Source organism: Sturnira hondurensis, unplaced genomic scaffold, assembly GCF_014824575.4.
Source record: "Sturnira hondurensis isolate 20B ecotype Veracruz unplaced genomic scaffold, ASM1482457v3 Scaffold0018525, whole genome shotgun sequence".
In the NCBI taxonomy this organism is placed as follows: Eukaryota; Metazoa; Chordata; class Mammalia; order Chiroptera; family Phyllostomidae; genus Sturnira; species Sturnira hondurensis.
In genome coordinates, this window is record NW_028091156.1 from 2,915,823 (window position 1) to 2,928,695 (window position 12,873).

The window sequence follows — 12,873 nt, forward strand, 5'->3', positions numbered from 1 at the left end:
ATTATTGAATGTCACTGAGCCTTGGAAAGGAAGGAAATTTTGACCCAGGCTCCACCACGGATGAACCTGGAAGACATTATGCTGAGTAAAACAAGCCAGACACAGAGGGGCATCGGATACGAATCCATGAGGCCCAGAGGAGTCAAATTCAGAGTCAGGAAGTAGAACACGGGCTCCTGGGGGTTGGGGGGAGAGAGGAATAAAGCGTTATTATTTAACTCGGCTTATTAGCTTCAATTTGGGATGATGACAATGTTCCGGAGGTGGATGGTGGGGATGGGGCACACCAATGCGAATGTACTTAAGGCCCCCCGAACTGTACAGTTAAAGGTGGTTGTGATGGTGTGTTTCATGTTATGTATGTTGTACCACATGTACAAAACACAAGGCAGCGGCCACCGTAGGGGGAGGGGGAGGGACTCATGGAGGCCACAGCTGCCCCGGTGGTAGGCGTGCAGGTACACATTCTATGATGCTCATGTAGGCCGTTGCCTGTATCCAGCCACCCCTGCTTCCTCTACTACTGTGTATGCCTGCCGTGTACCTTATCTTGTGACTTCCAAAGCACACATTTTAAGAATATAATCTCTCTGGCATTGGGATGTATCTCAATCAATGTGATGAGAAAAGAATACCACGTGCCCTGGTGTATGTTGGTAAGATTTTGTCTTTCTCTGTGGGACATAATGTCTGTCAATCAAGGCTTCTATCAACCGATGATGCCTTGCAGTAGATGAAATGCAGGGTATGGATTTGTAAGTAAAAACATGTCATAATGAAATTTTAAATAACAGCCTCGTTGGTAAGTAACTCACAGAGAGTACAATTGCCGTGGGCCGAAAGAGAAGGTGAGAGAACAGGCTGGCGAGGTGCTAGCGGATGTTTATCCGACAGCTCTGTAAGAAAAATATCCTGATATGTACCTCTGCCCATTTCCGTGGTGTAAACACAACACCTTGAGAGATTTCAAACTACCAACTTGAGGCTGGAGTTGGAAAAGAAGCATACTGTCAGCCCTCGTGAGCCAGCCTGAGCCAGCAGGAGGAGGGGAGGTCTAGGGAGGTCTAGTCCACCCTCTCCCACCCTCCATCCCAGCTGGACACCTCATCCTGCCGGCACTGCCCCCGCCAGCTTCCGTTGCCCTGTGAGCCAATGCCTCAACATGCATCTTTCTTTATGTACACACATCTGGTTGGTTCTGTTTCTCTGAAGAACCCAACTAGTGCATGGTGGGGGTTGTGAATGCATTCAGGGTCAGGGCAGGGATTACAGTTAGGGCTGGGATTGGGGTTAAAATTAGAGGAAGGGCACAAATTAGGGTTGGAGCTGAGGTTCGGGTTGGTGTTGAGGTTGAAGTACAGGTAGCGGATAGAGCGAGGGTTTGAGTGCATGTTGAAGTCCAGGTAAGAATCAGGGTTGAGTTGACATTAGGGTTCCTGTTTGGGTTAGAGTTAGGATTAACTTTAGAACAGGGATCAAGTAGACTGAAGGTTAAATTCAGGGTCAGTGTTAAAGCTATGACTGGTGTTAGGGTTGGTGTTAGGGATGGGCCACTCACAGGAGATGTTCATCTGATCGTGGCCTGAGGCTGGTGGGGGGAAAACAACTTGTAAAGGCGAGTTCAGGAACTGAAACGCCTTACTTTCTCCTCTTCCTCCTCCCCAGTTATCTCCGAGAGCTCTCTTTTTTGGCTTACAGCTTTGGTCTTTGGATTCCTCTGTAAAATCCCAGGGTTTAGTAGTGGAAACTTTACACTCCTTGAAAAACGTACCCAATTCCTTCTGGCAAGTCCTGCTACCCTAATATCCACTCTCCTCTTCTCCACGGTAACGAAATCCTGATTTTATTTTGGGTTTCTAGCCATGCTCCCAGCTGAATGCTCCATCGCCAGAGTCTCCTACAGCTGGGTGTGGCCTGCTGCCACATCCTGGTCCTTGACCAGTGAGGAGAGTGGTGGGTAAGACGTCTAGCGCATCACTTAAAGGAGCCACGCACCTCTCTCCACCCCTTTCTTTTTCCTGCAGCCTTGGACTAGAGTTTAACAAGTGCATCCTGCCCCCAACCCCCACCCCGGGCTGCCTGACTCAGGCCTGATTTGGCAATAAGAGAGAAAGAAACTCTGTTGAGCCCCTGTGTTTTGGGCATTATGGTTTTACACAGTCACACCCGACCTCAGGTAACGCAGCCCCCCATTGTGCCGAATCGGGGGGACTGTACCTGAGACCCCCACATCCAATCAAGAAAAATAAATCTATGTACAAGTGGACCCCTGCAGTTCAAACCCATGTTCAAGGGTCAGGGTAGTTCCCTGGATGGAGAAATCCCAAAACAGGACCAAACCATGTATTGTGTAGCATACCCATTGGGCAAAACACAAAATGCAGAAAAATGGCTACTTCCAGGGCAGGAAGGACAAAGATGGGGTCACACAGGAGAACAGGCCCCTCCAACAGCATTGGGGATTATTCTGCTTCTTACGCCAGGTGGCGGGGGACAAGGGGGGAGCCTGGGCATTCAACAACCCTGCGCTCAGAAAGGTCTCAAAATTGCTGTCAGCAGTAATGATAGAGTTGTCGTTGGCCTTCACCCATTTCCTCGCTGAGCATTCTGTGCATTTCCTTCTGAGGCATGTACAGAATGACACGTGACATAAATCTAAGTCCGAAAGGCCTCTCTCAACAAGTGTAAAACAGGAACGTCAAAGTGACAGGAAGAATGCCAAAGAGAGGGAAGAAGAAGGTACCAAGCCAGCTGGGCCAACGGGCAGAGGTCTGAGAGGGGCCGGTGAACCGGCTCTTGGGAGAACGCCAGAAACGGAATTAGGGGGCAGGGAAGGGGGCTCTAGAGACACAGCCAGAAATTATACGGCAGATTTGCCCTTTGAGAGATTTCAGTACAGGGTACAACTGCTCTTCAATTATTTACTCCCTGTTTTCGTAAGTGCTTTTCCAGATGCGGCCTAGCTCCAGGTCAGAACTATGGGGGTCGAGGTTTCCGCAGGGTTGCCTTGGGTAAGTGGCTTTTATTTAGTATTAATTAATTTATGTCTGCCTCTTTGAAAAAAAAATAATAACCCGAGGTGAAGCAAATCCTAATCTCTCTGAATCTCATTTTCCTCATCTGACAAATTGGGCTCCTGATGCCAAGCGTCCAGGTGGCCAGGTGACCGCGTGTGAGGCAGGGAAGATGAAATGGGAGCCCAGGTGGTGAGCCAGCACAGCACCTGGGGCCCAGCAAAGCTCCGGAGCAGCGGGCTCCCTCCCCCACAAACACATGCTGTTGTTTTAGTGGGATTATATGGCTGTTTAAAATGAGATGATAGGCGTAGAAGTGCCCTACAAGCAAAAACCCTCTGTAAATGCAAGTGATTACTGCCGTCTTTATTACTATTTTAATGTGCTCAGCAGACATGTGCTTCGCAAAGGAAATAACTTGTAATAACAGCTTTCCAAGAAATTTCAGCTACCTTACGCCTTTTCCAAAGCTCTAATGGCTGGGGGGAGCAGGGGAGAAAAGTGGGCAGGGAGGCATTTTCAGTCCCTGTCCCTTCAAGACATTGGCAGGGAGAGGAGGGAAGGACTCAATGTTCTCCACCTCTACCTGAGTCGCCCAGGCTCGGAGCCGGGGACCAGCTGGGTTCCCAGGCTCAGAAGTGACAAGCTGGGGCGTTGGCCCACATATTGAATTCCTGAGCGAGTGCCTTCTGCGCCATCCAGCGTGGCCTGACAATTAGGACACCGGAGCTGTAGCTACCGGGCTGCACTGTTAATAACAGACCATCCTATGGCCAGGCCTGCTGGGGTCCTGCCTCCCCACCTGCAGGGTAGCTCTGTCAAGTGGGGAACCAGAGCAGAACCCAGCTACGACCCAGCCGTGGCGCTTTCTGGGAAACCTCCGCCCAGCGGACAGTCCTGTTGCAGCTCACAGAGCCGGCTGCTGGAACCTCCAGAGGCCCCTGGGAAGACACAGAGGCACGCCACCCCCTAACCGCCCTGTCTCCCCAGGGTCAAAGACACATGCAAAGTGAGGTCTCAAGTTCATCTGCACCCGATTGGCATAGGACTGGCATATTTCCGTGCAGCCTTTGAGAGTCACTTCTATTTCTTCCCACCCATCCTGGAATCTTGTTCTTCCTCCGTCCCAGGAAAAGCTCGTTTCGTCCCACGTGCCTGAGAGCTCCTTTTGTGATTGCTGAGCACGCCTTCCGACCGTTCCCCTGGGGCCCGGCAGCCTGAGTTGAACCTGTCACTATCTCCTGCTCAGTCGCCTCCCTAGCCACCTACACTCACCTGCTTCTAAAACTGCACTGAAAGAATCCCCGGTTTATTTCCATCAATTTGCTCTACTCCTTTTAATTGAACTTATTTGACTTTTCCTTAAGAGCCCGATGGGCCCGGAGTCAGGGCCTGGCCAAGGCCTTCCTTATCAATATTCCACAGTGGAGATTGGTGGCAGGTGGGCAGTCCTACCCTGACCCCTCTCTTTCCCATCCACTGGGGAATCCTGTCCGAGACACTGTCTCAGTGGGCACCACACAGCCACCCTCACGTGCGAACGGGCACTCTGACGCCCAGAACAGATAACATCTAATGGTGTGTGGGGCAGAAACCGTCCCACCCTGGCCCTGAAGGAGGTCCGGGCATCCGAAGAATGACACCTCTTGGCTCATTAAGGGGCCATCGGTCAGCCAGAAGGGCCTGCTGGGGCTGGAGATGAGAGATCCAGGGAAGATCCTGCCCTCGGCCAACTCCATACCCGCCCCGACCCGACCCCACCCCCAGGTTCCTGGGCCTCAAAGTGCTGCAGAAGTGCTGGCTCTGATCCCACAGAGGCCCCCGAGAGGGTCACCAGGATTGTTCAAATGAGATGATGGGTGGAGGCTGCCAAAAAGAAAAGCACCCAGCACAGGCAAGCTGCTGGCATTGGGACAATTATTACTATTATTAAGGTAAAGTGCCCTGCAGGCCTAAAAGCTGACAAGGGAGAAGTAAAAACAGCCAATCCGATAAGCCTTAAAGGGTGCCGTCCTCTTCCTGAAGTCCTCGTACCGTGGGAAACAGAAAAGGCAACTCTACAGAGCTGGAATCTCCGTACTTCCCTCTGCAATTTGCAGTCTGTAATTCATCGTCTGCAAGGATGTGTGAACTCAGGGCTCCAGTGCCGGGAAGGGCTGTAATGGGCTCCAGCAACACCCTCACCCGGGGGCCTGTGCTGAGAGCAGGACAGGCCAAGGCCAGGAGGCTACCTGCTGCTTTTCAGGTCCTTCCCTCGACTCCTGAGATCTGTCTGCAGAAGGCTGCCGGCTGCAGATAGAACTTCTCTCTCCCTGCTTGTCAGAGCCTTGGAGGGCTCCATGGTCCCATTCAGCCACTGCCTGCAGGCCTGATGTGGGACCTCGGCCCAGACCCCACCCTCAGTGCCTCTGATCTGACATGACAGCCCCTCCCCACCTCCTCTCAGACCTAGGACAGGGGTTCTAAGTGCCGCCAGCTCTCCTAAGCGACATCTGCAAAAAGCCATTTAAAAAGCAGTTGGGTTTATAGCCTGTCCTCAGCCAGTTGTGCAGAAGCAGGCGTGGGAGTCAGAACTCCGCCCTCAGCCCCACAGGGAAACTGGAGGAGGTGACCCTGGCCTTCATGCCGTGGTGCCTCCTGGGCAGGGAGCAGGGGCACCAGCAGTGAGCGGGCCGTTGTTCTCTCTAGGGAGTGCCACTCAAGTTCAGAGATTCTCCCTTCACACCCTCACTCTGCCAAGTGGGCATGAGGTGGGGCCCCCACTGATTCAAAGTGGGGTGGGTCTGGTGGAGGGTCAGCCTCCAGGAACTCTGGTGAGTCACCCACCTTGGTGGAACTCATGGGAACCAACCAGAGGCAGCCTTTCAAATTACTTACAATTGTTACAAGATCGTTAAACTCAAAAAAGATTATCCAAGACTAAATCATCTAAACTAACTCTTCTTATTTAAAATACATACATTCCTTTGGACACAGAGTAAAAGGCCACTTGTGCCTTACTTATCTTCTAAGTGGGTGTTTAGGACAGTTTCTTAGTCACCTTGCAAAGCAAATAGCCTCTCTCCCTAGCAGCGGCCCAGGCTAGCCTGTGTGTTGGCTCCGGTGTGGAGACTTCCACAGGGACTATGGACTACGTGCGACACAGCCACCTCAGCTACAGTGATCCCAGATCTGATAGCTGGACTTGCTGGCTCTGTCACTCCCACCCATCTGGTTGCAGATCCGAGGCCATGCAAATTAGCCAGCCAGATATGTGAACGCACGTAGGATGAGGCGGCATTCATTAGGACGCAGGCAGCCCTCGTGGGTTGGTTCTGAGGCATAATTCGTACCTTCTATGTGAATGTCCCCTGGTCTCCCTCAGAACAGAACCAAAATTCCAAGGGCAGTTCTGTTTCTCCTAGTTCTTCTCAAACTGCCCCTTCCCAACAAGCCCCTTAGTGAGCGGGGAGTAAAACCCAGACCCTAATCATTTTCTCCCAGACGGAGCCAGAGCGTGTAAACATCTGGCATGTGGGGACCATGTTTCTCTGGCTCCTGCATCCCTAGCATGACAAACAACCGCACGGGGATGCCAAAGGGCTCTGGACGATAGTGGAAGCCCATGTCTGCTGCCAGAATCCCACACGGTCTCGGTAAAGCTGGCCTAGAAGGGGCCAATCATTGTACTTTATCCTCCTGCCATCGGGATTGGTTTACAAATGGACATGTGACCAAATTGCGGCCAAACATAGGCTCCTCTGAGATTCACTGGGAGGGAATCTCCTTCCTCTGGAGTGGCCCAGTCAGGAGGATGGGAGCCAGGGCAACCAGCAGGGCTGAGCGAGGCCAGAGGGAAAGAGAGAGAGACCCTGAGAACCTGGTGTGAGCAGTGGGATCTAGCTGTGCCTGAAGCGACAGCAACCCTGTGGTGTGAGCAAATAAGGTTTGTATTTACAAGACTGTTTGGTTTCCAGAAGTTCTGATAATATGGTTGTGTGTGTGTGCTTTTATTTTCCTGTCTCCTTCGGTGTTCACAGAGCCAGTGACTAATAAGTGTGCAGTGAGTCACTAATTAAGGATGCTATGTAGTAGGTAAAGTTCTTCTACCCTTCGTCGTCTCCAGGTCACCACAGCTCCAACGCCACTTTTGAAGTGTGTGCCTAGAAAGTGCCCAGTGATCTCCTGGACAGTCTTACTACCTGTTCACTTATCAGTTGCCACCTTGGCCTTGCCTCCCACCCCCTTTGTGTAGTCAGGTTGAAAAAAGGAAATCGTTTGTAGAATGGTTCAACCCAGCTTGTTATCACTCCGCCACTGTCTCCTAGAACCTAACACCAGCAGTCACAATGGTGAACATACTAATATTACATGTTTATACTTCTCTGGGTATTTTAACATGTGGCCTGTTTACTCAGTTCAGCAGGTCCAAACACCCTGAATTCACCAGGGGTGATCAGGCCTTGGCCAATTGATTTACCTGAAATCCCGAAGAAATGACTCAGAAAACCAGAATGACTATTTATATATATATTAACTTGAATGAGAAATATGGCATTTAGTATTTAATTGACAGGAAGAACGGAGAACTTACGTTGTCCACTTCGAACATGGTCTTCCTGGTAAAAAAAAAAAAATCTTGAGAAATTGAATTGAGAAGGTCACTGGGCAACTACAAAACAAGGTGAATGGTCTTGGATAGCCACATTCTTTATTTTCATCAAGCTGGAATAACCAGATGGCTCACGCTTGTCCAGTGGTCAGATGGTCATGTCCACAGGTCAAAGCACCCTCTCCAACAGGCAGCCACAGACTTCTTAAGAAATCCTTACACGTTCACATACCAGTTCCCTTCTCACCTCCTTTGCATACTGAAGTTGTTCTCATCAGTCAAGGCCAATTTCAACAAAAGCCTCAGAAATGGGTAACCAAGAGTAAGAAGGAGGTGGAACTCATCTCTGGTGGACATCTCCTAGTTGTCTACCCAGCATCCCTTTCTCCTCCCTTCAACAGAACTCCAATTTAGCTCTGGTATCATGTGCTTCAGAGGAAGTCAAGTTTCTGCCAGCATTAGGAGTAGGTCTGGTTAGTGTCAAGTAACTCTCATGTCCTTTGAAGTGATTGGTTCCAAAAAGGGCACATGACCTGACTTACGCCAATGAGGTGCACAGCTTCTGGAAACTCGCCTGACATTCTTCTTGCAAACATTCTCCTACTTGACCACGAAGCTGAATTTGGGTTGCCAACTTGCACCTGCCTGAAGATAAAGCTGGTACCCAAAAAAAGGGGCTGAGTGAGAGAAATAGCCAGAGGCTCTGGATGACGTCCACCCAGATGGGCACCCATCCTAGGACTTGAATATGCAGGACTGTAGCTGTCTTTATGGTTTAAGTGAATCAAGCTGTGTTTCTTATTCCTTGCAGCCATGGGCAGCCGGATTGAAGCGTTCCCTCATTTGAGGAATATTGGGAGAGACGGGTGTGTTTGTTTGGTATCCTAGGGCAAAGGGTAATATGCTCATCTCCTTTAGCAAAGTGATTTGATTAGACTCCAAACCAATGCAGGTAGAACCAGGACCCTCACTACCAAATTCTAGTGACCTAACTCACAAACTCTATGTCCTCCCATTCATCAGCCAAGAGAAAGAGAAAAGGAGGGAAAGGTGAGATAATAAGGCTAGTGCTGGGGAGAGCTGGAGAGTTTTACGTAAGAGAGCTGGAGAGTTTTACGTAAGAGAGCTGGGCCATGTGGGTGAGACTGTCACACCAGCCTACCAGCAGCTCCCCAAATGGCAGATGCAGGGCTGGTGGGTGGGGTGGGCGTCTCCAGGCCTGGGGTGGGGTGCTGCCGCTCTGTGTGGAGTGGGACAGGGCAGCGGGGGGAGTGGGGAGGGGAGAAAATAAGAGTTACAGCATTCTTAAAAACTGGCCAAAGCCAGCCCCCAAGGCACAGAGCCTCATCTCTCAGTCTCCTGGATCCCTGCCTCAGCCTTCCCAGGGACGGCTGCTTCCACCTTCCTTTCTTTGAAGCACAAAATCATAAGCTATTAATATCCCCCCAAATACCTTAAAAATGCTGTACGATAGACTCAAACTGGGGAACAGGGGAAAACAAAAGCAGCCCAAAGGTATACATGAGCCAGTTCTGGGAAGGGACTTCTGTTTCATTTCTTCAAGGACTAAATGAGACACTGTCCATGAACTTCAGTCAGAGAGCTTTCCCTGATTCCACCACAGCATCTGGCCTGGAAAAGAGAAGACAGAGAGAGGGCACGGGTGAACGGTGGCCTTGGGGACTAATAGTTGACTTGCTGTGCAGCCCTAGAGGGCAGGACTAACTCCAGGAGTTAGTCCTCCCGAGCTTTCTTCTCTCAGCCTCCTGCCATCTCCCCCCGAGGTCACCAACTCACACTCCGGCTGGAAAAAATAGCATCTTTGTGATGGACACTTAGTAGGCCAAGTTATTGGTTCACACCTGATGCACAGATAGCAAAGGCGGGTTCCAGGGCAAATCTGATGTGGGCCCTTGCCCGTACCTTCCCACAGTGAAGGGAGAGGAGTTTGGCCGGTCAGAGAGGAGGTTCTTAGAAAAAGAGAAAGAAAGGTCATCTGGGCTAAGACAGGAGAGAAGGAAGCCTGGTAGACTTCCTTTGTAATCTTGGATGAGTAAGTGTCTTCTAACAAAATCCAGAAGTCACAGAAGAAAATATTGGCAAATTCAAACGTACCAGTGAGGGGAAGTCATTGCAATTCCTATCTCAGACAGAGGGTTAATCTCCCTAATGTATAAAGACCTCCTAAAATCAATAAAACAAAGACACAACTCATAAGAGAAACAGGCAAATATTAATAAACATTTCACAGAAAAAGACAGTACGAATGGCTTTTAAGCAGATAAAAGATACGCAACCTCACATATCACAAAAGAATGCAAATTCAGCCCTGGCTGGTATAGCTCAGTGGATTGAGTGCAGGCCTACAGACCAAAGGACTGCCGGTTTGATTCCCAGTCAGGGCACATGCCTGGGTTGCGGGCCAGGCACCTAGTAGGGTGCACTCAAGGCAACCACACACTGATGTTTCTCTCCCTCTCTTTTTCCTCCCTTCCCCTCTCTCTAGAACTAACTAAATAAAACCTTTTTCAAAAAACAAAAAGAATGCAAATGAAATCCTCATGGAGAAATATATAAAGAACTCTTGTAACTCAATATGAAGAAGAAAAATAACTCAATAAAAAAACAGGAAACAGATTTGAAAAGACACTTTACAAATGGCCAAACCCATGAAAAGATGCCCAACGTCATCAATCATCAGGGAAATGCAAATTAAGTCTGTGATTAGCTATCACTATATAGTCACTAGAATGGTTAAAACTTAAAAAAACAGTCCAAAGTGTTGGTGGAAATGTAAAGCCCTTAGCACTCTTACACTTTGTTGGTGGGAGTGTGAAACGATACCCACTTTGGAAAGCAACTGACTAGTTTCTTATCAAGTCAAACATGCATGTGGTGTGTAGCTCAGAAATTCTACTTCTTGGTATTTACCCAAAAGAAATGAAAACATATGAACACAGAGAGACTTATTTGTGCATGAATGCTTTTTAAGATGTTATTTATTTATTTTTAGGGAAAGGGAAAAGGAGGGAGAAAGAGATGGAGAGAAGCATTGATGTGCTGGAGAAACATCAGTGGGTTGCCTCTCACCTGCCCCTAACCAGGAACTTGGCCCAAAACCCAGGCATGGGCCCTGACTGGGAATCGAACCAGTGACCTTTTAGTGTGTAGGACAACACCCAGTCCACTGAGCCACACCAGTTGAGGCTGTCCATGAATGTTTATAGCTGCTTTATTCAGTGAAAATTCAATGGCACTTGGAGGAAAAGGTGTGTTCATTTAAGTCAGGGAGCTAGAACCTCCTGGAGGCCAGGAAGTCAGCTCTGGAAAAGACAAGACAGCCATCTCTGGTTCTCACACACCAACTGCCACAACCCACAGCAGAGGGGTAAGCCCTGGAACAAAGGGACAGATTGGTACCCAGGGGGTGGGAGTGGGTAAGAGGCTAGGCACCGCCATCCTGCAGCTTCCAGACACCAGGGGGCACTGTCATCCTGTGGAGGGGACAGCTACCACCATGCCCTGCCCCAAGACCCTGGGGGATACCTGCCAGACCCTAACTGTCCCCATCTCCACCCAGACCTGTGCAAGGAAGGCTGGCAACAGAGGTCCTGGGGCAGGGCAGGGTCTTCCAGGCTGAGACCCCACCCTCCAGAAAAGAGGCAGGCACCGAGACCCCACACCTGCTCCACTATCCCCTTACTCGTCCTTACAAAAGCACAAATCCATAAAATTACTAAGAAGGACCCCATCCCAGACTTCCATAATCAGAATTATGGGAGTGAGACCCAGGAATCTCTAATTTTACACCTCATCCTCAAGATTCTTCTAGAACCTAAAGATGGAGAAGCCCTGCCATCAGACACTGGGCGCAGAAAGCACGGGGCGTGGTGCTGCAACCGGCCTCCCACGTCCCCACACTGCCGCTGCCGTGGACTTCCCTGGGAGGCACCCTTCCCCGTCTGTGGTTGGCTGCGGCGGCTGGCCAGGTTACCAAGCCAGGACCAGACGGGATTGTGTCTGCAGACAGACCCAGCCCCTCTCGGGACTTTCATGCCGAGCCAGTGAGACCTGACCCCTCAGGCCACCCCATCCTGCAATGCAGCCCAGGGCCTCAGCCCTTCAGCCTCAAGGCTCCACTTTTCCAGAGTTATTTCCATTCTCCCCTTCCTCCCAGGTCTCCTTGCCCAGAGGTGGACACACTCAGCAAACAGGGTCCATCATGGCCTGGGTGCCTGGCCTGTCAAGGCTGCTACTGATCTCCATCTTCCCGAGGGTCCAGGCAACAAGACAAAGGGCTGGTCCTGACCCTTGGGCAGCCACGAGGGTGAACTCGACTCCCTCCATACTCAGAACCCTCTGAGCAGCCAAAGGAGAGGAAGCAGGGAAGAACAAGCGTGGGGGCTCCCCCAGAGGACACTTTTCCCCATTAAGTTATTTTGTCCTCAGGCATCTCCTGGAGTTTCATGCAAGCCTGTTCCCATCTGAGAGGGCAGGGCAGAGTGATAGGAAGGCTGACACTCCCCAGGGGGGCTTTGCCGCAGGAGAAGGGAGGGTGGGCTGCTCCCCAGGACTCCTCGGCAACTGTCCAGGAGCAGGGTGGTGGCACTCGGTGCTGTGACCAGAGAGATGGGTGTTCCCAGCCCCTCCTTTCTCAGTTCTGTCTACAAAGCCAGGGCCTGAGGCTTGGTAAGGAAGGTTTCCACCAAGGAGTCTGGGCCGCATTCATGACTCCGAAGGGCCAGCCATTCCTAGCTCCCACTCTGCCCCACCCCCAGCCCCATCCACAGGAGAGTAGACAACGCAGCCCCCTGCCCGGTGCCCTCGCAGGCTCTCGGACCCCAGTGTTTCTCTCTGCTACAAGCCCAAAATGATAGAAAACGCGCTCCCCCCCCCACCTACTCTGATCTCAGCTCCTGTTTGCCCTTCTAGAAGGAAAACGCAGAGCCATGATGCTCCGCTCCAAGAGTAAAAAGTCTCCCATCCCCAGTAGCCCAGCCAAGAGGAATGCCTGGCCCTGCCAGAGGTAAGCCAACGTGTCCCTCCCTGGGATAACCTAATTTGACTTGCTTTCTGGTTCAGCACTGTCTCCAGCAGGGACGGTGCCTCCATTAATACAGTGGAGTCTGGAGCCAACCGCTGCCTGCCAAGCCTCCAGCTAATTGGAAATTGATGCCGGCCTCCGGGTAAGGGGTAAACAAGCTTCTCCAGCAGTCCGAGGGCCCGGGGCCTCACCCCAGGCTGCGCTCCCCTGGTCCTGCAACCTGC